We start from the raw sequence: 21,976 nt of genomic DNA, 5'->3' as shown, positions 1-21,976 counted from the left end.
AATATGGGTTTCACTTTTTAATTATATTGTGGAGCATTTGTTTTAATTAACGGGGCTGTCCAGGGGAGGTAAATCATGGCTGCTTACTTCCAAAAACAGCGCCAGACTCGACCGTGTTGGCACCAGTATTTCAGCTCATCTGTATAGAGATGGTTGTTTTTTTTTCGAAATATCACAAAGACGCCATTTTCCTTTTCAACCTCCGAACAACCCCTTTAAATCAGGAAGCCATAGAGAAGTTTAATCTCCAGTGTAGTGCTGATTTCCAACCTTTTTTTACAATTTTTTTTTTGTATCCTTAATGTGGTATTTGATAGTCCAAGGATCTTCATGTAGAAGAATATTTTATATACAGGTGAGCAGGTAATGTGAGCTGATGGTTTCTAATAGTAACCCGGTAACAGTAAATCCTGTAATTGCTTTCAATGAGATGAAAGTGCTAGTTATTAGAAGCCGGCTCCCTTCCGTCTCACACAGGGGGAGGCCTCTGCTGGATCCTGCGCTCTGGGACACGGATACTTTTACAAGTGTCAGCGAAAGTTGTGGAGGAATATGCTTAAACAGCCAAAGGCGACCACTATCCTAATACATAGCCCAGAGTTGCTTCTCTCACACAACTTTGCTTTCACAACTGCCATGTCAGCTGGGACCAAAAATTCTCCATGTAGCCTCTGACCCCGCTGGATATCAAGTGCTTGGACACATTTGCTAAGGGGGAATGACAGCAGGAGGGAGATCTTGGGAACATTCTCCGAGCTTGTGACATAGAACCTGGAAGGAATATCCATAAGTCTGAAACTACAGGGAAGACACTGAGACTTCAGATTTATTATCCTGCACCAGAGTTCAGCCCTCTAGAGGTTACGTCTTAAGGAGCTGAAGACTCCAACCTGGAAATGGGTTCTTTATGATCATCACCCAGTGGATCCACCTACAGGTAACACATCTTCCAATGCTTGTTGTGATACCTGAAACAGATGTCTAGCACTAACAAGATTTGTCTTTTGTATTATTACATGTTATTTATTGCTGTTGTTCATGTAGCACAGACATATTCTGCAGCGCAGTACAAAGATTGATGGCACCAATCCTACTGTCACAGCTTGCATGTCACTTTCTCTTCGATTGATCTGCATCAGAGAGTTCTGACCATAACACGTGGTAGAAATACTCTGGACATACTGCAAAATCCATAGAGGATGCGTCCAATGTCCTCAATCCTGACTTATCTTATTTCAGAAAATACTTATTCTTCTGTTACATGTCCAATAAGTTATTAACAAATGTTATAATGATATGTCACCATGAGGACCAGGATTTCTGTTCACCAACTACCAGCACTTTTTAATGTAACGTTTTTAGTAGGAAAAACAGAGGAACATCACAACCCAGAGTTATAAGGAAAGGTGTTATGAAATGGGGAATAGTATTTGGTTAAACAGAGATGACAAAAGAGGGGCAGCTCCTCATTGATCTGCTGCAATACTTGGAGTATACCAAAATAATAGGGGATTAGACATTTTGGATGTAGATATTATATGAAATATGAAAAAACTAGGAAGGGGAATATTTTCATTTAATCACAAATTCTAGAAGATACTTGGTTTGTAAAATAAAATATACTGGTACAGTTCAGCACTATGTAGTATGTTACATAATGATCAAGGACTATGGGACCCTCCATTGTAAACTGGTATTTTTGCAAAATGTACTAAATAAAAATTTTCAGGAAACCTTTATATATTCCTTCTATTATATATTTTTTTCAATTATTTCCTCAAGATTTAATAATTCCAGAGCAATGTTTACTCAATGAGAAATTGATACCTAAGTGTTGCCATTGTGGCATCCTCTGCATAGTCTGCATTAGTGAGAGGAATTGTAATAATAAGTTATCAGTTTATTCATAAACTTCAAGAAGTAATATATCCTCAAATCATATACTGGAGACTATATGAAGGAGACTGTGAAAGTGTTAAAGGGCATCTACCATCTGGATGAAGGACTGTATAATAAATAATAACAATTATTTATTTATATAGTGTACACAGCGCTGCACAAAACACGTCAAATTGGTCCCTGTCCCCAATGGGGTTCACAATCTAATCAACCTAACAGTATGTTTTTGGTGTGTGGGAGGAAACCGGAGGACCCGGAGGAAACCCATGCAAACAGGGAGAGAAAATACAAACTCTTTGCAGATGTTGACCTGGGTGGAATTCGAACCCAGGACCCCATATGCAAATGATCCTCAGGGGCTCCAGGCTCCATAGGTAGATCAGTAGATCATCAGTGAGGTTCTAACACCTGGGTTAGAGTGCCTGACCTATACAATGGATGGAGCAAAAGGCTATGTCCATTGTACAGTGGCCAAGACATGGAACTGCAGCATGTCTACTATTCACTTGAACAGGAACTTAGATGCAGTTCCTCTGCTTTACACTGGATTGATCCCTCGTCTACTGACCCCTGAAACAGCTGCACTGTGAATGGTTCTGGTGTAGGAACACCATCTGTGGTTAGATCATCAGAGTGAAGAATTCTCAGCAAGGAACTAGTGTTTTTAATAGCTGTGATGAAGGATACAATATTTTTAATGGTCTATAGTAATAAATAATAATGTGAATAGTAATGTAAATGCAGTTCTCAATTTCTACCACTTGAGGTCACTAGTATCCATGTGTCAGAGCGCCAGTTTTAAAGCGCCTTGTGGTCAGATATTGACAGCGTGACAAATTGTAACACATGGAGATCAGTGTCTGTTTCTGAATACGGTTTTATATACCATGAGTATCGCAATGTGACAAATGTGTTAAAATATGTCCTTTAATATTCTAAATTGGATATGTAACTGTATCTCATTCTATATAAATTAAATCTGCAGCTACTGACCTCTGCTAAATCATTTTTATGATAACAGGGAAGGGTTGATATGTATTGATGGTGTATTGCATTTGCATTGCATTTCAAAAATGGAAGTTTTCCTCAGTACAAGATGGTATTTATTGAACCCGACTCCACTTTAGAAAAGATTTTGCCATGTGGTTTGCTTTGTGCGTTCCAGAATCTCTGGAAAGCACTTTTTAAAATATTTAATATATAAAATATTTAAAAAAGTGCTTTCGTACAGTGAACCATGAAAAGCAGCGCCATCAGCCTTTAGGGCTCACACACATATTGTGTATTATGTAAAAAAAACCTGCAGCGTAATATAGTATCAGTGTAGAGTATGAAATTCATCTAAATCCCATACACGTACCTTACACAGGAAACAGCTTCCCGATGCGGATTTGTGATCCATAGCATCTCATTTATCCAGTGCGGAATTCAACCTATACAACGCCACTATAAAGTATTAATATAAATATATAGTTTATAAAAATACATTAAAAAATGCTTTAGGTCTAGTGCATTTGTGTAATTTATATGACTTTTTTGTGGAGTCTTGGTTGATAAATGGGGATAACAATTTCTTGATTGCTATTCTATTTATGACCTTTCCATGGATGCAGCGGTGGATTTGTGAATGATGATTTCAATATTATATCCAAAAACCTAGGAGTATTTAAAGAAGACCTGTCACCACAATTTTACTTCTCACACTAGTAATACCTGCTGGTAAAGGGTTAGAAGTCCTCCCCATATCATCTAAAATTATCTGCCACTGATGCACTGTATCTTAATTACAGTTTTTCTGATATGCAAATGAGTAGACAGGAGTCAACTTCTGAAGAGAAGAGTCATGTTTTCTCCAGGCTGCCAGTGAACCACACCTCCTTCTTTTGATTGACAGCTCAGTGTCTCTTCAGATCTTGACCTGAGCAGACCACTTCCACTTCCTGTCCTTGACAGGATGCGGTCCCTCTCACTGCATGGTCAAATTACCAGTGAGAAATGTGCGGGAAACTGCAGATAGCACCCTGCGATGGGTGAAACCAACATAGACAAGGCAATGGCAGAAAAAGTTTGGGTGCAACTACTGAAGGGAGAAGGCAGATTCAAGGCAGGGTGGGGGTGGGGGGGGGTAAGTTGTATTATTCCTGTTCTTCATGACAGGTTCCCCTTAATGGTTCCTATATAAAGAATATATCATATATAATATAGGACAGCTTTATTCTAATACACAGTGCTGTGACAGAGGTACACTAACTTTTGTATACTATTTCATTCACTGTCTCCTGTGTACTATGACTTAATACTCTAGGGGTGTGATATATTTGAGGAAGAGAAGACACTTCCCCCTGTGAGAGCCTGTGTGAAGGTGTCATCTTTATTACCCTCCATTACAGAATCCTTGGCATTAGAACATGTGGTATAATCCCAATGTGCTATATTTGCATAACCCACACACGCTTTAGGTTCACGTTGGAACCTGACATATGTCTTTATACTGTCTACATACTGATATTTGTGCTGATGATACACGTATGTGACTGCTGCACTGCTTGGCAGACATCACCTTCAGTCTTCTACTCGATTCATCTTGATTTTGAGTAAAGATTCTTGTCTTGTTTGTCCTTGTATGTTCTGCACCTTATAGGAAACCTGCCAGTTCCCAAATCGACCCATCAATAAAAGCAGATGTGTAGGGCATGTTATAAGCTTCAAAAGGGAACCTTTACTTAGTATTGTGTATTGTGGTCATTGATTGTCAGCGCTCATTGTTCTTTATACTCTTTAACTATTTCAGTTGTGTTATTAGTTTTGTGTTGTGTATTTTAAAGTTGTTTTGTTTAGCGGAAAAATAAAAATGTTTCTAAATCATGGCTTAAAATTATACAATATTATCCTTCATATACATAGAACTCCATACACTATGTAGAACACTAAATTGTATGATGCTTTTAGAATAATAAAATCCCTTTTTACATGATAGGTGAATGAGTTTTCTGCCTTTTGATAACTAGGGTCATGAGCTCAAACCCCTTTGTGAAATGAGCAGAAATCTGAGAAGCAGTGTGAGTGCTGACAGGAGACTGTTCCTGGGTACAGAGTTTTTGTCAACAAAGAAGAGGCAGAAAACCCATATAAAGTGTTCTATTCCATTACATGAGAAACAAATTTATTTGTCAGTAAGATATAAATAGAATTTTTATTCTTTCTGGAAACCCTCTTAAAGGAAACCTACCACTTGTAGTGGCAGGTTTCCGATGGCAATACCGAGCACCAGCTCAGGGTGAGCTGGTGCCGGAGCTTATTTTAGTTAGTGTTTTAAACCGCGGTATCGCGGTTTAAAACACTTTTTAAACTTTATAGCCGGCGCAGGGAGGTACGCGCTCGGCGCTTACCGTGCGCGCGGCTACATAGGAAGTGAATGAGAGCCGCGCGCATGGTAAGCGCCGAGCGCGTACCTCCCTGCACCGGCTATAAAGTTTAAAAAGTGTTTTAAACCGCAATACCGCGGTTTAAAACACTAACTAAAATAAGCTCCGGCACCAGCTCACCCTGAGCTGGTGCTCGGTATTGCCATCGGAAACCTGCCACTTCAAGTGGTAGGTTTCCTTTAAGCGTCATTCACACAATGTCGTGAGCTAACGGCACAAACTGTGGTAGGATAACGTACCCGTATGTTTCTGGTCATAGTGCGGTGCATGCGCCATGTCTCACTGCACTGTGCACTCACTGCCTGCTCACCCTGCCCATGTCACCCGGGCCACAAACAACATCATTAGGATAAGAGGTTCCTGGTCCACCATTGCATAAACTTAAAGGGGTTGTCCATGATGACGTCACTATGGCAGTGTGTGATGCAGTCTGTGGCAGAAGCACAGCTGTAGATGCCGTGTCACTGCTCGCCTCTGTATACAAACGGAAGCCTGCAGTGACAGGTGGCACCACGGCTGCATGAGTCTGAATCGCCACCAGAATGCCATTTTAGGTGCAGGATTTTGTGGCACTGCAGGCTCAATGCAGCCGCAACACAAAACTGGCGCAAACACTTCATAAATACATATGCCAGCAGTTTCACCCTCATCTGGAATACCTGTTGCCAGATTATTTCAGTTAGATTAACACCAATAAGTAGCAGATATCAAAAAGTGTTTTCTAATTTTGAACAGTGATCTTTAACGATGACCTAATTTACATTTTTATTCTGTGCTTTAGAATATGTAGAATTTATGAAAAAAGCTTAAAATACTGCTTTTCTATGCATTTTATAATATTTTATGATTCAGATGGGAATACATAATGGCCTTGACATTTAGGAAATAGTGTACTGTTCTCTCTTTGATCTCCAGTGTGTATATAAAGTAATTCTAATCTCAGACGACCTCTTTTATATTTTCTGTATTCTTATTTTTCTTTTTTTTATTTTAACAAAATTTTTCACATGATATAGCCTTCACCATAAACAACAAATCAGTGAGAATTTTTTCAAAAGAAACAGATGAAAATGATGAGGTTTCGGTCATCCCGACCTTTGTCAAGTTAGATCTGACTGCAAGTTGTCTACTACACAACTTGCAGTCAGATCTAACTTGACAAAGGTTGGGATGACCGAAACGTCGTCATTTTCATCTGTTTCTTTTGAAAAAATTCTCACTGATTTGTTGTTTATGGTGAAGGCTATATCATGTGAAAAATTTTCTTAAGAATAAAAAAAAGAGAAATAAGAATACAGAAAGTGTGTGCCATGTTTTCCGATTGGATACAGATTGGATTGAGAATCTCACATTGAGCTCCACCATTAGAAAAGAGTGTGCGGTTTCTATTGTCTTGGATATAGACCTCTTTTATATTGTCTGGAAAGCATAGAGTGTCTGTATTGTAGAAACAATAGACTTTTTAGAGTTAATAATAAAAGAAAACCAGCTCACCCACACAGTCCAAGATCCTCCCAGTATGAGCTCCGGTGCACGCAGCAAATAATCCATTGCCCTGGGCTCCAGACATTACAAAAAAAATGAAAAAAGCTTTGCACTCAGAGGGACCACCAGGGATCATAAAATTGTTTTTTCTTTATTAAAATCTCAGGAACATAACATAAAATCTGTGCTAGATCAACGCGTTTTGACGCAAAGTGTCTTAGTCATGATCAATGTGATTACCTATGAAATTAGAGATTGTAGTCATAACCTATGATATTAGAGATTGTAGTCATGATCGATGATGTTAGGATTGTAGTCATGATATATGATTGTAGTCATGATCTATGATATTAGATTTTAGTCATGAACTATGAAATTAGAGATTGTAGTCAAAACCTATGATATTAGAGATTGTAGTCACTACCTATGATATTAGAGATTGTAGTCATGATGATATTAGAGATTGTAGTCATGATCGATGATATTAGAGATTGTAGTCATGATCTATGATATTAGAGATTGTAGTCATGATCGATGATATTAGGAATTGTAGTCATGATCGATGATATTAGGGATTGTAGTCATGATGATATTAGAGATAGTAGTCATGATAGATGATATAAGAGATTGTAGTCATGATCTATGATATTAGAGATTTTAGTCATGATCGATGATATTAGGAATTGTAGTCATGATCGATGATATTAGGGATTGTAGTCACTACCTATGATATTAGAGATTGTAGTCATGATGATATTAGAGATTGTAGTCATGATCGATGATATTAGAGATTGTAGTCATGATCTATGATATTAGAGATTGTAGTCATGATCGATGATATTAGAGATTGTAGTCATGATCTATGATATTAGAAATTGTAGTCATGATCGATGATATTAGGAATTGTAGTCATGATCGATGATATTAGGGATTGTAGTCATGATGATATTAGAGATTGTAGTCATGATCTATGATATTAGAGATTTTAGTCATGATCGATGATATTAGGAATTGTAGTCATGATCGATGATATTAGGGATTGTAGTCACTACCTATGATATTAGAGATTGTAGTCATGATGATATTAGAGATTGTAGTCATGATCGATGATATTAGAGATTGTAGTCATGATCTATGATATTAGAGATTGTAGTCATGATCGATGATATTAGAGATTGTAGTCATGATCTATGATATTAGAGATTTTAGTCATGAACTATGATATTAGAGATTGTAGTCATGATCGATGATATTAGAGATTGTAGTCATGATCTATGATATTAGAGATTGTAGTCATGATCGATGATATTAGGAATTGTAGTCATGATCGATGATATTAGGGATTGTAGTCATGATGATATTAGGTATTGTAGTCATGATCGATGATATTAGGGATTGTAGTCATGATGATATTAGAGAGAGTAGTCATGATAGATGATATTAGAGATTGTAGTCATGATCTATGATATTAGAGATTTTAGTCATGATCGATGATATTAGGAATTGTAGTCATGATCGATGATATTAGGGATTGTAGTCACTACCTATGATATTAGAGATTGTAGTCATGATGATATTAGAGATTGTAGTCATGATCGATGATATTAGAGATTGTAGTCATGGTCGATGATATTAGAGATTGTAGTCATGATCTATGATATTAGAGATTGTAGTCATGATCGATGATATTAGGAATTGTAGTCATGATCGATGATATTAGGGATTGTAGTCATGATGATATTAGAGATAGTAGTCATGATAGATGATATTAGAGATTGTACTCATGATCTATGATATTAGAGATTTTAGTCATGAACTATGATATTAGAGATTGTAGTCATGATCGATGATATTAGGGATTGTAGTCATGATCGATGATATTAGGGATTGTAGTCATGATCAATGATATTAGGGATTGTAGTCATGATCTATGTTATTAGAGATTGTAGTCATGATCGATGATATTAGAGATTGTAGTCATGATCTATGATATTAGAAATTGTCATCATGATCTATGATATTAGAGATTGTAGTCATGATCTGTGATATTAGAGATTGTAGTCATGATCTATCATATTAGAGATTGTAGTCATGATCTATCATATTAGAGATTGTAGTCATGATCTATCATATTAGAGATTGTAGTCATGATCTATGACATTAGAGATTTTAGTCATGAACTATGATATTATAGATTGTAGTCATTCATGATCGATGATATTAGGGATTGTAGTCATGATCGATGATATTAGGGATTGTAGTCATGATCAATGATATTAGGGATTGTAGTCATGATCGATGATATTAGGGATTGTCGCCATGATCTATTATATTAGAAATTGTCGTCATGATCTATGATATTAGAGATTGTAGTCATGATCTGTGATATTAGAGATTGTAGTCATGATCGATGATATTAGAGATTGTAGTCATGATCTATGATATTAGAGATTGTAGTCATGATCGATGATATTAGGAATTGTAGTCATGATCGATGATATTAGGGATTGTAGTCATGATGATATTAGAGATAGTAGTCATGATAGATGATATTAGAGATTGTAGTCATGATCTATGATATTAGAGATTTTAGTCATGATCGATGATATTAGGAATTGTAGTCATGATCGATGATATTAGGGATTGTAGTCACTACCTATGATATTAGAGATTGTAGTCATGATGATATTAGAGATTGTAGTCATGATCGATGATATTAGAGATTGTAGTCATGATGTATGATATTAGAGATTGTAGTCATGATCGATGATATTAGAGATTGTAGTCATGATCGATGATATTAGAGATTTTAGTCATGAACTATGATATTATTGATTGTAGTCATTCATGATCGATGATATTAGGGATTGTAGTCATGATCGATGATATTAGGGATTGTAGTCATGATCAATGATATTAGGGATTGTAGTCATGATCGATGATATTAGGGATTGTCGCCATGATCTATTATATTAGAAATTGTCGTCATGATCTATGATATTAGAGATTGTAGTCATGATCTGTGATATTAGAGATTGTAGTCATGATCTGTGATATTAGAGATTGTAGTCATGATCGATGATATTAGAGATTGTAGTCATGATCTATGATATTAGAGATTGTAGTCATGATCGATGATATTAGGAATTGTAGTCATGATCGATGATATTAGGGATTGTAGTCATGATGATATTAGAGATAGTAGTCATGATAGATGATATTAGAGATTGTAGTCATGATCTATGATATTAGAGATTTTAGTCATGATCGATGATATTAGGAATTGTAGTCATGATCGATGATATTAGGGATTGTAGTCATGATGATATTAGAGATAGTAGTCATGATAGATGATATTAGAGATTGTACTCATGATCTATGATATTAGAGATTTTAGTCATGATCGATGATATTAGGGATTGTAGTCATGATGATATTAGAGATAGTAGTCATGATAGATGATATTAGAGATTGTACTCATGATCTATGATATTAGAGATTTTAGTCATGAACTATGATATTAGAGATTGTAGTCATGATCGATGATATTAGGGATTGTAGTCATGATCGATGATATTAGGGATTGTAGTCATGATCAATGATATTAGGGATTGTAGTCATGATCTATGTTATTAGAGATTGTAGTCATGATCGATGATATTAGAGATTGTAGTCATGATCTATGATATTAGAAATTGTCATCATGATCTATGATATTAGAGATTGTAGTCATGATCTGTGATATTAGAGATTGTAGTCATGATCTATCATATTAGAGATTGTAGTCATGATCTATCATATTAGAGATTGTAGTCATGATCTATCATATTAGAGATTGTAGTCATGATCTATGACATTAGAGATTTTAGTCATGAACTATGATATTATAGATTGTAGTCATTCATGATCGATGATATTAGGGATTGTAGTCATGATCGATGATATCAGGGATTGTAGTCATGATCAATGATATTAGGGATTGTAGTCATGATCGATGATATTAGGGATTGTCGCCATGATCTATTATATTAGAAATTGTCGTCATGATCTATGATATTAGAGATTGTAGTCATGATCTGTGATATTAGAGATTGTAGTCATGATCTGTGATATTAGAGATTGTAGTCATGATCTATGATATTAGAAATTGTCATCATGATCTATCATATTAGAGATTGTATTCATGATATATGATATTAGAGATTGTACTTATGAACTATGATATTATAGATTGTAGTCATGATCAATGATATTAGTATTTGTCGTCATGATCTATGATATTAGTATTTGTCGTCATGACCTGTGATATTAGAGATTGTAGTCATGACCTGTGATATTAGAGATTGTAGTCATGACCTGTGATATTAGAGATTGTAGTGGTGATCCCAGACGTACCCAGAGATAAAACACGGATCAGTCTTATTCAAGACACAATTTCAGAACCTTTCAGTGCATTTTCCTTAGTTGTTCTGAATAAACATATGATCAGACATATGGAAATAAAATGATGTCCTCCAGTCGTCCTAAAATCATCTTACAACCTCTGCAGCCCCCTCGCCCCTGATTCGATTACGCCAGGACCTCCAGTATTGTAAACTCATTAGCAGCTTTGTAAATAGGTGGTTTCAGAAGCTTTAAATAGCCAAGAGTTATTTGTGGCATGAGGATAGAGAGCTCTCACGTGACCCCAGCTCCATCTGTGAACCACAAATCTACACATGTCCCTGGGGTACAGTTGCAGGATTTGGACTCTCACACTCAGGACAGATGCTCTTTTTCTTTTTTATACATTCTCACAATGCAGTGTTAGAAGAAACCTCCTAAAAACATGGAAAGATAAAGGAAGCACTCCAGCAAATATATACATTTTCCATCCCTGCATCCTTTACCTGATTGCCGTGTATGTAACAGAAGTGTAAATGAGTGCGGGAAACTTTTTTCTCTCCCATGCTGCCTCTGGCCTACGCTCATCAGACACCATTTTACCTGTTTGATTTCTCTATCTCTGCACTGTATGCTGTCAATGCCAAGATGCCTCCGCATAAGACCGTGACATCTAGAAGGACAGTTTAATTATCCTTCTCCGAAAAATCAATAAGACATGGGGCAAGATTTATCAGAAGTGCCTGAGAGCAGCACTGTTGTTCTTGTCCATTGCAACCAATCAGAACTCAGCTTTCGTTTTCTTACAGCTGTTTATAAGATTAAAGCTGAGCCCTGAACAAGTAAAAAAGTTTTACCTCAAACACTTCTAAAGAAACTCCCCCATGATGAAACGCATTAGATAGAATTAATATTAATATAATTAGAACGATTTGCTGACAATGTTGTATTGTGAGAAAAAATTGGGAAAGTCAGCTTAACTTTACACACTGCTTCTTCAAAGAGATGGGAGACACAATGCATGTTTGGCCACGAATAAGGAGCAATATCCGAAACGCGTAGGTTATAGGCCTCGTTCCTTGTCTGTATATATTCTGTCATGTATTTTTGGGAAGTCTACATTAAAGAAGTTGTTTTATTCATCGTTATGAAATTCCTGTTTGAGCTGTAGGATCTTGCTGTATATTTTATGAAATACAACATATGTATACTGTGGGACATTTATCGAACTATTTTCTTGCTGTTTTGGCATAAAAAACAGGCAAATAAATTACAATGTTTTTTTTTTTTTGCAATTTTGAGTGCCAAAAGATTGCAAGGACCTTTTTCCGCCACTCAGAAATAGTGGCCAGAAGAGGTTTACCCATGAAAGAAAATTCTCAAATTTCAACCCTCTAGTGATGTTTAGAGAATAACGATAACTTACCAATTTTACTCAGTTTTATTGCTGTTTAGCTCCTATCAATATAAGGGATGGTCAGTTTAAGATTCCAGAGTGTGGGCGAGGACTCTTTTAACTTTTATTTAGCTTCACTTGTATCTGACACATAGAAAAAGCAATGAAACAGACCAGAGATGAGAGATGATGAGATCCATGAGATGCATATTACACATTCCATTCTCAGCTCTACTATTACAGGCATAACATACACAGCTCTGCTATATCTCACCTATAACACATACTGTCAGATCTGCTTTGCCTCCCCCTCCCACGGATAATGATCTTATCTGTCTATAGCTTTACTCTCCTCATGAGCCGCAGGAAGTCAGTGTCTGTGTCTGTGTGAGCTCCTCCTGGAATGCAAGGGGAGTGGCTAAAGGGAGAGAGCAGCTCAGCTCAGTGCAGCTAGCAAGATGGCTGCTGACCCTAAACTTATAAGATACAGGGGCGTGGACAGGGAGAGGACTTCCTGCCTGTTCAGGCTGAGATTTGAAGAGACAAAGAACTGTCAATCAAAAAAAGGATGCATGGTTCCCTGGCAGCCTGTAGAAAACATGACTCTTCTATTCAGAAATTGACTCATTGTCTACTCATTTGCATATCAGAAAATGGCTGTAATTAAAGTACAGTGCCTCAGTGACAGATCATTTTAGGTGGTAATTTTAGGAGCACTTTTAGCTATTTAACAGGAGGTATTACTGATGTGAGGGGTAAAATTCTGATGTTTGGTTTTCTTTGAACATAAAGCCACTGATGTGTGAGGCCATATTTGCTTTAAAAAATTGCCGAAAAATTGCAAGGTCCCCCCCCTCCTACCCACAGTGTATGTCCTTGCGAATATTTTACTAATTTTGCCATCAGACTTATTAAAGGGCCAACTCAACGCTAATAAATCTGACAGGTAGCTAAGCTCCACAGGCGCTAATAGTACTATCGCAAGTAGCTGACCTCATGATAAATCAAAAGCCACAAAAAGAACAGAGGCATGAAAAATAGATCAAGCAAATAATATCTTTATTAATAGAAAAATACACCACAAAACATTCTTAAAAACCTTGAAAAGTGCTCAACACATGATAATGTGCACTGTTCCCGGAACTCCAGCTCCCCCTACTGGCCACAATATAGTATACAACAATGTACAGAAATAAATATTATCAATGGTGAGCTGATCAAATCTTTAGACAAGTCCATACAAATGCAGGATAACAACAAAAAGAGGGGTGAAACACAATAATGGATGGACACACAATTCAAGGATCAGCACAGAACCATGTACAAATAAGAAAGGGCATCTATCCCCAGCACCCCGCTCTCATGGCCTGAGCATTTAGGTATACAACTTTCTTATTTGTACATGGTTCTGTGCCGATCCTTGAATTGTGTGTCCATCCATTATTGTTGCTATCCTGCATTTGTATGGACTTGTCTAAAGATTTGATCAGCTCACCATTGATAATATTTATTTCTGTACATTGTTGTATACTATATTGTGGCCAGTAGGGGGAGCTGGAGTTCCGGGAACAGTGCACATTATCATGTGTTGAGCACTTTCCCGAGGATGTCATTCATTTGTGACTTCGTTCACAATTTCAAGGTTTTTAAGCATGTTTTGTGGTGTATTTTTCTATTAATAAAGATATTATTTGCTTGATCTATTTTTCATGCCTCTGTTCTTTTTGTGGCTTTTGATTATATATTTTGGCATGTTTTGATCAGTGGTTACTGTTGGGCAGTGCTGGTCCACCTCTTGTGTATAGACCTCATGATAAATAACCTCCACTGTGTATATTTTTTGAGTATATTTATTTGGTTGTTAGATATTGAAAGTAGGCTTTATGTAGAGATGAGTCATGTACCTGTGTGTATTACTTACTGCACAACAAATCTTGGACATCTAAAGTCTTCACTGTTTAGTTTTTCTACCATAAACCTTCAACCTATTTGTGAGTTTTAAAAACATTACAACAGAGCATGGATACAAAATGTAAATTGGAAGGAGATGATAAAACAGGTCCAGTAGTTATTTTTTGCATTCTGCTTAGCATTTTGGCCTCACAACAAAAAGGAATAAAAAAGGTTGCAGTTTCTTTTCACACCACTAGAGGGAGCACATGCTAGTTTTTTTAGTATATAAGTTATAAACTGAGTTTATTTTTTAGAATGGTATTAGAGGTCTTCAGACCCAATTAAATCCTTGTTTGTGAGTTTGCAAGTGGAAACTCGGTGGTGATTTACATTGCAACTTTTTAAGTCCAGTGTCTGCAGGGTCCAGGTCTCTTACAGATTTTACTGGTCCACCATAGTCTAAACCAGAGAAATCAATTGACACTAAAGATTATTACCGATGGAATTATTAAAAAATATTATAGATAATTTTGCTACCAGTGATGCAGTTCATATGGAAATGCTATAACGGGGGGTCCTCATTAGCATCCCCTATGGTGGTCTTAGAGTACAGCAATAACAGCACCACCTATAGAAGGTTATACACACACTATAGTGTTACTCTACTATCTTTCCCTTGTAAAACAGTTCATATTTCTGATACAGCAAGTAAACCTCCTGTGGTAGTACTTTTAAGTGGATCTGACATATTGAGTAATGCAGCATAGGAAGAGATTTTTTCCTGCAGAGATGACGATGTTAGAGACAGCAATATGCCTGAAGGTCAATGTGAAAGGTTTTGCGTTACGGATCTAAGCAGGGAAAATCAATCAAGATATTGACTCAGAACGAGAGAAAAGCGGATAAGTGTAATGTGAGGATGAAGAGAGACTTCTGCTATATCAGGCACATCTTCCTGTGCACACACAGCACCCTGGCGAGCAGATTGAGAAAACCTTATGTATTATCAAGGTAATTGGTTCCCTTGGAAAGATTCAATAACCCTTATAGTAATAGTTTACATTCGTGCAACCTGTTCAAAATAAGATGATTACCGCCCCATTTCCATGCTCCCGGTGCCACGCTGGGAAGATCATTATGTTTACCGCTTGCGTCATTCATAACTTCCTCTAAATGATACAATATTGGAGGTAAACATCGATCATAATACATTTTATTTTAGGCTCAGCTGAAAAGATACAATATAATAAGCAGGTGAATTGTATAAAAAGTTACTGGAGAGAGAAAGTACAAGGATTACCTACAGGGATACTTTTGGTTACACCCCCGGATAACATAGAGAACCAGAGGTGTCTCCCAGGTGTGGACCACAGGGAGCCGGTAAATCCCCTGGGGGACCCCTGATACGGAGTGAGCTACTAGCCCTCTACAACCTGCATGACGTAGTACACACGGATAGGCAGTGTATTATATTATCTGATAACAGAAACACCCAGAGACAAGGGCTATTCAAAAGGATACTGACAGGAACTCCATAACAAAGACAACCAGAGGCAATGACCAGTCAGCAAACTACTGAAAGGGCCTCCATTACAGAAAAAATCAGAGGCAAGGGCCAGTCAGCAGGCTACTGACAGGTCTACATAAGATCAACACCAGGAGGCAAAGGCCAATCAGCAGCCTACTGACAGGCCTCCTTAACAGAAACACCTACAGGCAAGTGCCAGTCAGCAGAATATTGACGGGTCTCCATTAAAGAAACTCCAATAGGCAAGGACCAGTCAGCAGACTATGAACAGGCCTCCAGAAACAGAAACCCCCACGGGGAAGCGCCAGTTAGCAGACTACTGACAAATCTCCATAAGAGATTCACCCATAGGTATGACAATCAGCAGACTGCTGACGGGTCTCCATTAAAGAAACACCCAGAGGCAAGGACCAGTCAGCAGACTATGAACAGGCCTCCAGAAACAGAAACACCCACGGGGAAGCGCCAGTTAGCAGACTACTGACAAATCTCCATAAGAGATTCACCCATAGGTATGCCAATGAGCAGACTGCTGACAGCCACCAGAGCAGAAATACCCAGAGGCAAAGGCTAGTCAGCAGGCTGCTGACAGATCTCCATAACAGAAATACCCAGAGGCAAGGGCCATTCAGGAGGATACTGACAGGTCTTCATAACAGAAATACCTAGGGACAAGGGCTTTTCAGTAGGATGAAGGGGTCTCCATAATAGAAAAACCCAGAGGCAAGGGCATGTTATTATACTGCTGACAGTGCCACCATAACAGAAACACTCAGAGGCAAGGGCCAGTCAGCAGGCTACTGTTAAGGCTAGCATAACAGAAACACCCAGACGCAAGGGCTATTCAGCTTGCAATCTATGAGTGAGAAGGGATGAAAGAGGAGGTGCATGTACATGGTCCAGCCATTCGTTAATAAAGTAGCAGAATAAATGTTGTTGTGTGAGCCGTCACCAGCTGTTATCTATATGTACAGATATAAAATGCATGGTCATGCAGGATAACCTGTATGATAACAATGGGAGAAGAGGGATTACATGGAAAGGAGTAGTGGGAGTTAGTACAAAGGGAGTCAAAGAGAAATAAGCTTTGAGAAAGTGTGATGGGTCTGCCTAAAAATATGTTTTATTAGGATATGTTTCAAAATTCAGAAGTTGGGTATGAATCTAATAGTATAATAGGAGGAGTAGTTGTTCAGTGTATTATCATATAGAAAATGTATAAGAAAGTAGTATATAGAATCATAGATTTCCACAATGGGGGCGATTCTCTACTTTGCATTCTCGCCAATATCTATATGTATGCATTAACAGCAAACTATACGGGAGCAATCTTCAATCTTAAAGGGAACCTGTCCCTACGAGACCCATTTCCTCCCAGTCCCCACAGAGCATAGTACATACACTACCAAAGAGTTTTGTATTAAAAATAGATTTTACAAAAAAATAAATATGTTATATTGCGCAGATGAAGCTGAGTCGGGCGCTTGATTAGCGCATTCATCTGTGCATGTCTGGATCTGCATTTAGACTGATGCTGACGCAATCAGCGAGACTTGCAGATAGTCTATAGATGCGGAACATCTATAAATGATGGGAATAGTACAGGGGGCGGAGCTCAGGGGGGAAATGGGAGGACACATGGAGGAGCGGTTTCTCGATGATGGTGGAAACCACGCCTAGGGGACAAATGCCTAGTCACAGATTATATGGAATGGAAAGGTACAATATAACATATATTTTTTTCTGTAAAGGCTATTTTTAATACAAAAACTGTATGGCAGTGTATGTACTATGCTCTGTGGGGACTAGGGGAGTGCTAAAAATGGGTCTCCTGGTGACAGGTTCCCTTTAACTCAATGGAAGAGATCTTCAAGCAGTCTCCATGTTTGTCATAAAATGATATGATAATCCTATACAAGGGACACACTTGAGGAAGTCATGGGTTCATCCTGACTCAATGTATCTTATGTATCCATTTCCAGGGTCTCCGGCGGCTCATGTGGAATCTTGTCTCTCAGCACTTTGCGGAGACCGGTTTAAATTACAGGGGTGAATGGAGGGATGAGAAGCACAAGAGCCTTTCCTTTATTACTATCGTGTGTGAACAATGGTTTATCTGGATGTGAATTAAATTATACTATGTGTCTTCCTGATTCTTGCTGGCTCAGTAACTCTAGTATGTAATTTCTGCCTCATTTTCCTAAACATCCGTTGTTTGTAATCACAGTCCTGATGCCTATAGTGGGAAGTGATATCATTGATGCTAGCACTCCATACTCTCCAGAGAGGGTCTCTTTACCAGATAGGATGCTAACAGCTGAATATAATATGTGTGTGTGCATCTATATATATATATCACAATACTGGAGACAATTCTGCTGCTTTCAACATTTTTTTTAATTAATTGACAAAATACAATGAATAAATAAAAGGGAAATGAAATAAAATCATTATTTGGTGTGTCCACCCTTTACCTTAATACAAAATAAATTATTTATAATAAATTATTATTAAAGTACACTGTAGTTTGTAGAACTCTGCAGGGAGGTTGTTCCAAACATCTTGGAAATCTTACGACTGATCTTCTGTAAATGTAATTTTTCTCCAATCCTTCTTTCTCTTCCGGTAATCCCAGACAGACCAGATGATGTTGAGATCAGTCTGATGATGTGGATGATGGCCACTTCCACAATGTCTTTACACTTAGGATAGATCTTTATGAAATTGGGGGTCATTTACTAAGGGCCCGATTCCCGTTTTTCCCGACGTGTTACCCGAATATTTCCGATTTGGCCGATTTCCCCTGAATTGCCCCGGGATTTTGGTGCATGCGATCGGATTTTGGCGCATCAGCGGCGGCATGCACGCGACGGAAATCGGGGGGCGTGGCCGAACGAAAAACCGACAGATTTGGAAAAACCGCCGCATTAAAAAAAAAAATGTGTCGTGAAAATTGCACTTACCTTCACTAGGAATAGGCCGGTGAATTTCAGGGCATTCCAGCAGACTTCAGCGCGGCAGCGCCACCTGGTGGACGGCGGATGAACTGCCTTAATAAATCCCGGCCGGACCTGAATCCACCGCACAGAATGCGCCGCTGGATCGCGAATGGACCGGGTAAGTAAATCTGCCCCAATATCTATATATTTAAAGTTGATGCATTTTTTTGCTCTTCTATGAACACTTTTTTTTAAAAAACCATTCAGACGTTATACTTAACTTGATGGGGAATATTTACTTACATTCCCACGGGTGTCGCTTCCCCACTCAGGGCCGACAGACTTCACCTTCTTTGTGGTGCATGTAAGTGCATTGTCTTGCGACACAATTTGAAAGTTAAATCGAATCAGTTGGATCACCCGATGACACAATCCCAGTTGAATACCTGTCCAAGCCATGCAATCCCCGAAAACAGCGTACAGTCCAACGCAAATGCAATCCGTGACCCTTAGTAATTGAGCCCCAATATTTTTCTCACCATACATTGGGCAATATGTCTTTATATATCTTTATTTTTGCTTGTTTTTTTTCTTTTGTTTGCACATTTTTTTGTCATTTTAAAAAAAAATTCTTTTGCTACGTATTTTATTTTTCTGTGCCAACGTCCGGGTGTGTATCTGTTGCAGTGTTCCTATTGCATTGTTGCAAGACAGATATTTGTTCCTGCTTCATCCCCCATTTTTGAGAGTTTTTCCCCAGGCATACTTCATTCCAGCTCAAGGCAATCTTTGCCCATGGAGCCTGTTACTGTCACACAAAAAAGAAGCAAACACAGGTGCAAAGAGAGGGACCATATAGATGTTTGTATCACAGGCAACCAGATGCAAAGATACGTAACATCTAAAGAACACAGACAAAAACAAAGATACATGTACCCCATTGTGTAACACCTGAGTGAAGTTGCCCCCCCTTTGTTCACCCCCCACCCCCACCCCCTGTTGAAATTGGGCCAGCTTCACTCAGGTTTGTGTAACTATTAAGTTTTCGTTTCTTTCATGTGTGTTCCACAGTTTGCCCATAGAGGGCGCTAACACACCTGCATTGTATATTTTTGGCTAAGCTAAATGTAAACCTTACAGGAAAATTAGTCTTATACGGTTCATTGACTGGCGGGTGTGAAATTGTTAGTTATGGAATTAAAGTGGCAATGTAAAGAATTGTCTGAATGTCTGTAAGGAGTTATGTTCAGGTATGTGTTCTTAAGGAATGTTTTAGAAAAGTTGGGAAAAAATACCAATTTTCCTATTTAACATTTTTTGAATACGTGGAGATATGTTTTTAGATGAAAGACAATCAGGGCCGATTCTAGCCTTTATACTGCCTGAGGCGAAACTTGAAAATGCTGCCCCCTTCCTGCGCCCATTGATGCTACCTTACACACTAGTAGTCAGTGACACAGACATAAGAGACATCTAGTATCTAGTACTTTAGTGCTGCACCGGTCTGCCTATCAATTGCATCTGCGTCTTAATGACGCCAATGGAATTGATTTTTTTCCAGGTAGTATGGGCTTGCCAGCCATTGGTGAGTCCTACTACCGGCGGCTAAATGCTGCCTCTAAAAGGGTCCACAATCTGCCGTCTGAGGCGGGAACTTCACCCCACCTCATGGCAGATGCAGCGCTAAAGGCAATTTTATTTTTTTTGCAGATCAGAAGTAGAGCCAGCATGACTGATATCTAAAGGCGTAAAAGAAAACTTTGGAACATGCCCTGGCAGTGGGCACAATCTGGACATTCTGTTCCTCTGGCAAAGTACCTTGACATGTTTTGGTATAGGTTGATTCAATTTCACTTTTAATGAAAAAAATAACTATTATATTTTTCGTATTACTTTTATTACTAAGGCTACATGATGTACGCCCGCACGACTACGGCCGGGCAGGCATAAGTCCACACGATTGAGAGGAGGAGGAGTGACCCCTCCCCTCTCCATAGACATCCACGGCGCACCGGCCGTAACACGGGAAGAGATAGGACGTGTCATATCTTTTTCCTGTGTAATGAGCGGTACAATGCCGCACATGTGTGGAACCCTATCACTCCGTGCGGCTATTGCTGTCTATGGGGACATGTCCCCCTACGGTCGTGTGAATGCAGCCTAAAATAAATAAACATGGTAGGGGAAACTCTCACATAAAAGCATGCAGCAACAATATTATCATTTAAAGAAGAACCTTTGTAAAAAAAAATATGGCCTGTTCCTAATCTGTCCCCTCTCCATTCCCTGGCTAGACCCTCACCTACAGGACTGCTCTTAAAGGTAAAGCATCCTGCGCTTGGTACCGTAATCTTCTGCCCTCTGCCTAGCACTATCCCTACTGGTTACATAGATGTCTAGAATTGAATAGGAGCTACGAGTTACAGCTTCCGGCCAACTCTCCCCAATAGGGAATATGGCCGGGTGTAAGCCCCCAACCTATGAGACATGGTTCACCTATTCTGAAGAAAGGACTTCACCATGAATTCATTGGAAAACCATACCTCCCAGACAGTGCAAGAAGAAAATAAAATATGGCCCCCACATAGTATAATGCCCACTTCCTTCAAAAGATCCCGCTCGCCAAGCAAAATTCATTCAAAATTTGTTTACTTTCTCATGAAGTGGCTGACGAAGGGAGTAGTGCAATAGGCACAAAATCTGCAAAAATAATTTTCAATAATTTTGCAGCCCCCAAATTTTACATTTGAAAAATTATATACATCTATAGCCTATCAATTCCTCTGTTTTGATGAAAAAAAAAACTAATTAATCAGACCAGTCTCTAATCTGTCCCTGTATCTGTTCATTTACTGACTAGACCCTCAGCTACAGGACTGCTCCTAAAGGTAGAGCATCCTGCACCTTATACCTACCCTAATCTCCTGATCTCTCCCTAGCGTTATCCCTATTGGTGATTGATTATATTGGACTGCTGCTCCGTGGTTGATCCTGGTCTTAGATGATGCTGCCTTCCCCTTTCTGTGGG

The 21,976-nt window shown here is 38.5% G+C and overlaps 1 protein-coding gene across 1 annotated transcript in view; it reads left to right on the top strand.

Annotated features, from left to right (window-relative positions):
* Window positions 1-811: 811 nt before the first annotated feature.
* The window catches only part of ZNF385A (zinc finger protein 385A), a 222,076-nt gene continuing 200,911 nt past the window's right edge, over window positions 812-21,976 (top strand). The window contains exon 1 of the mRNA XM_072134675.1: window positions 812-937. The gene's annotated coding sequence lies outside the window, so the exon portion shown is untranslated. The remainder of the gene's footprint in view (window positions 938-21,976) is intronic.

This window comes from Engystomops pustulosus, chromosome 2 (assembly GCF_040894005.1).
Source record: "Engystomops pustulosus chromosome 2, aEngPut4.maternal, whole genome shotgun sequence".
Lineage (NCBI taxonomy): Eukaryota > Metazoa > Chordata > Amphibia > Anura > Leptodactylidae > Engystomops > Engystomops pustulosus.
This window is presented reverse-complemented; position numbering and strand designations above follow the sequence as displayed.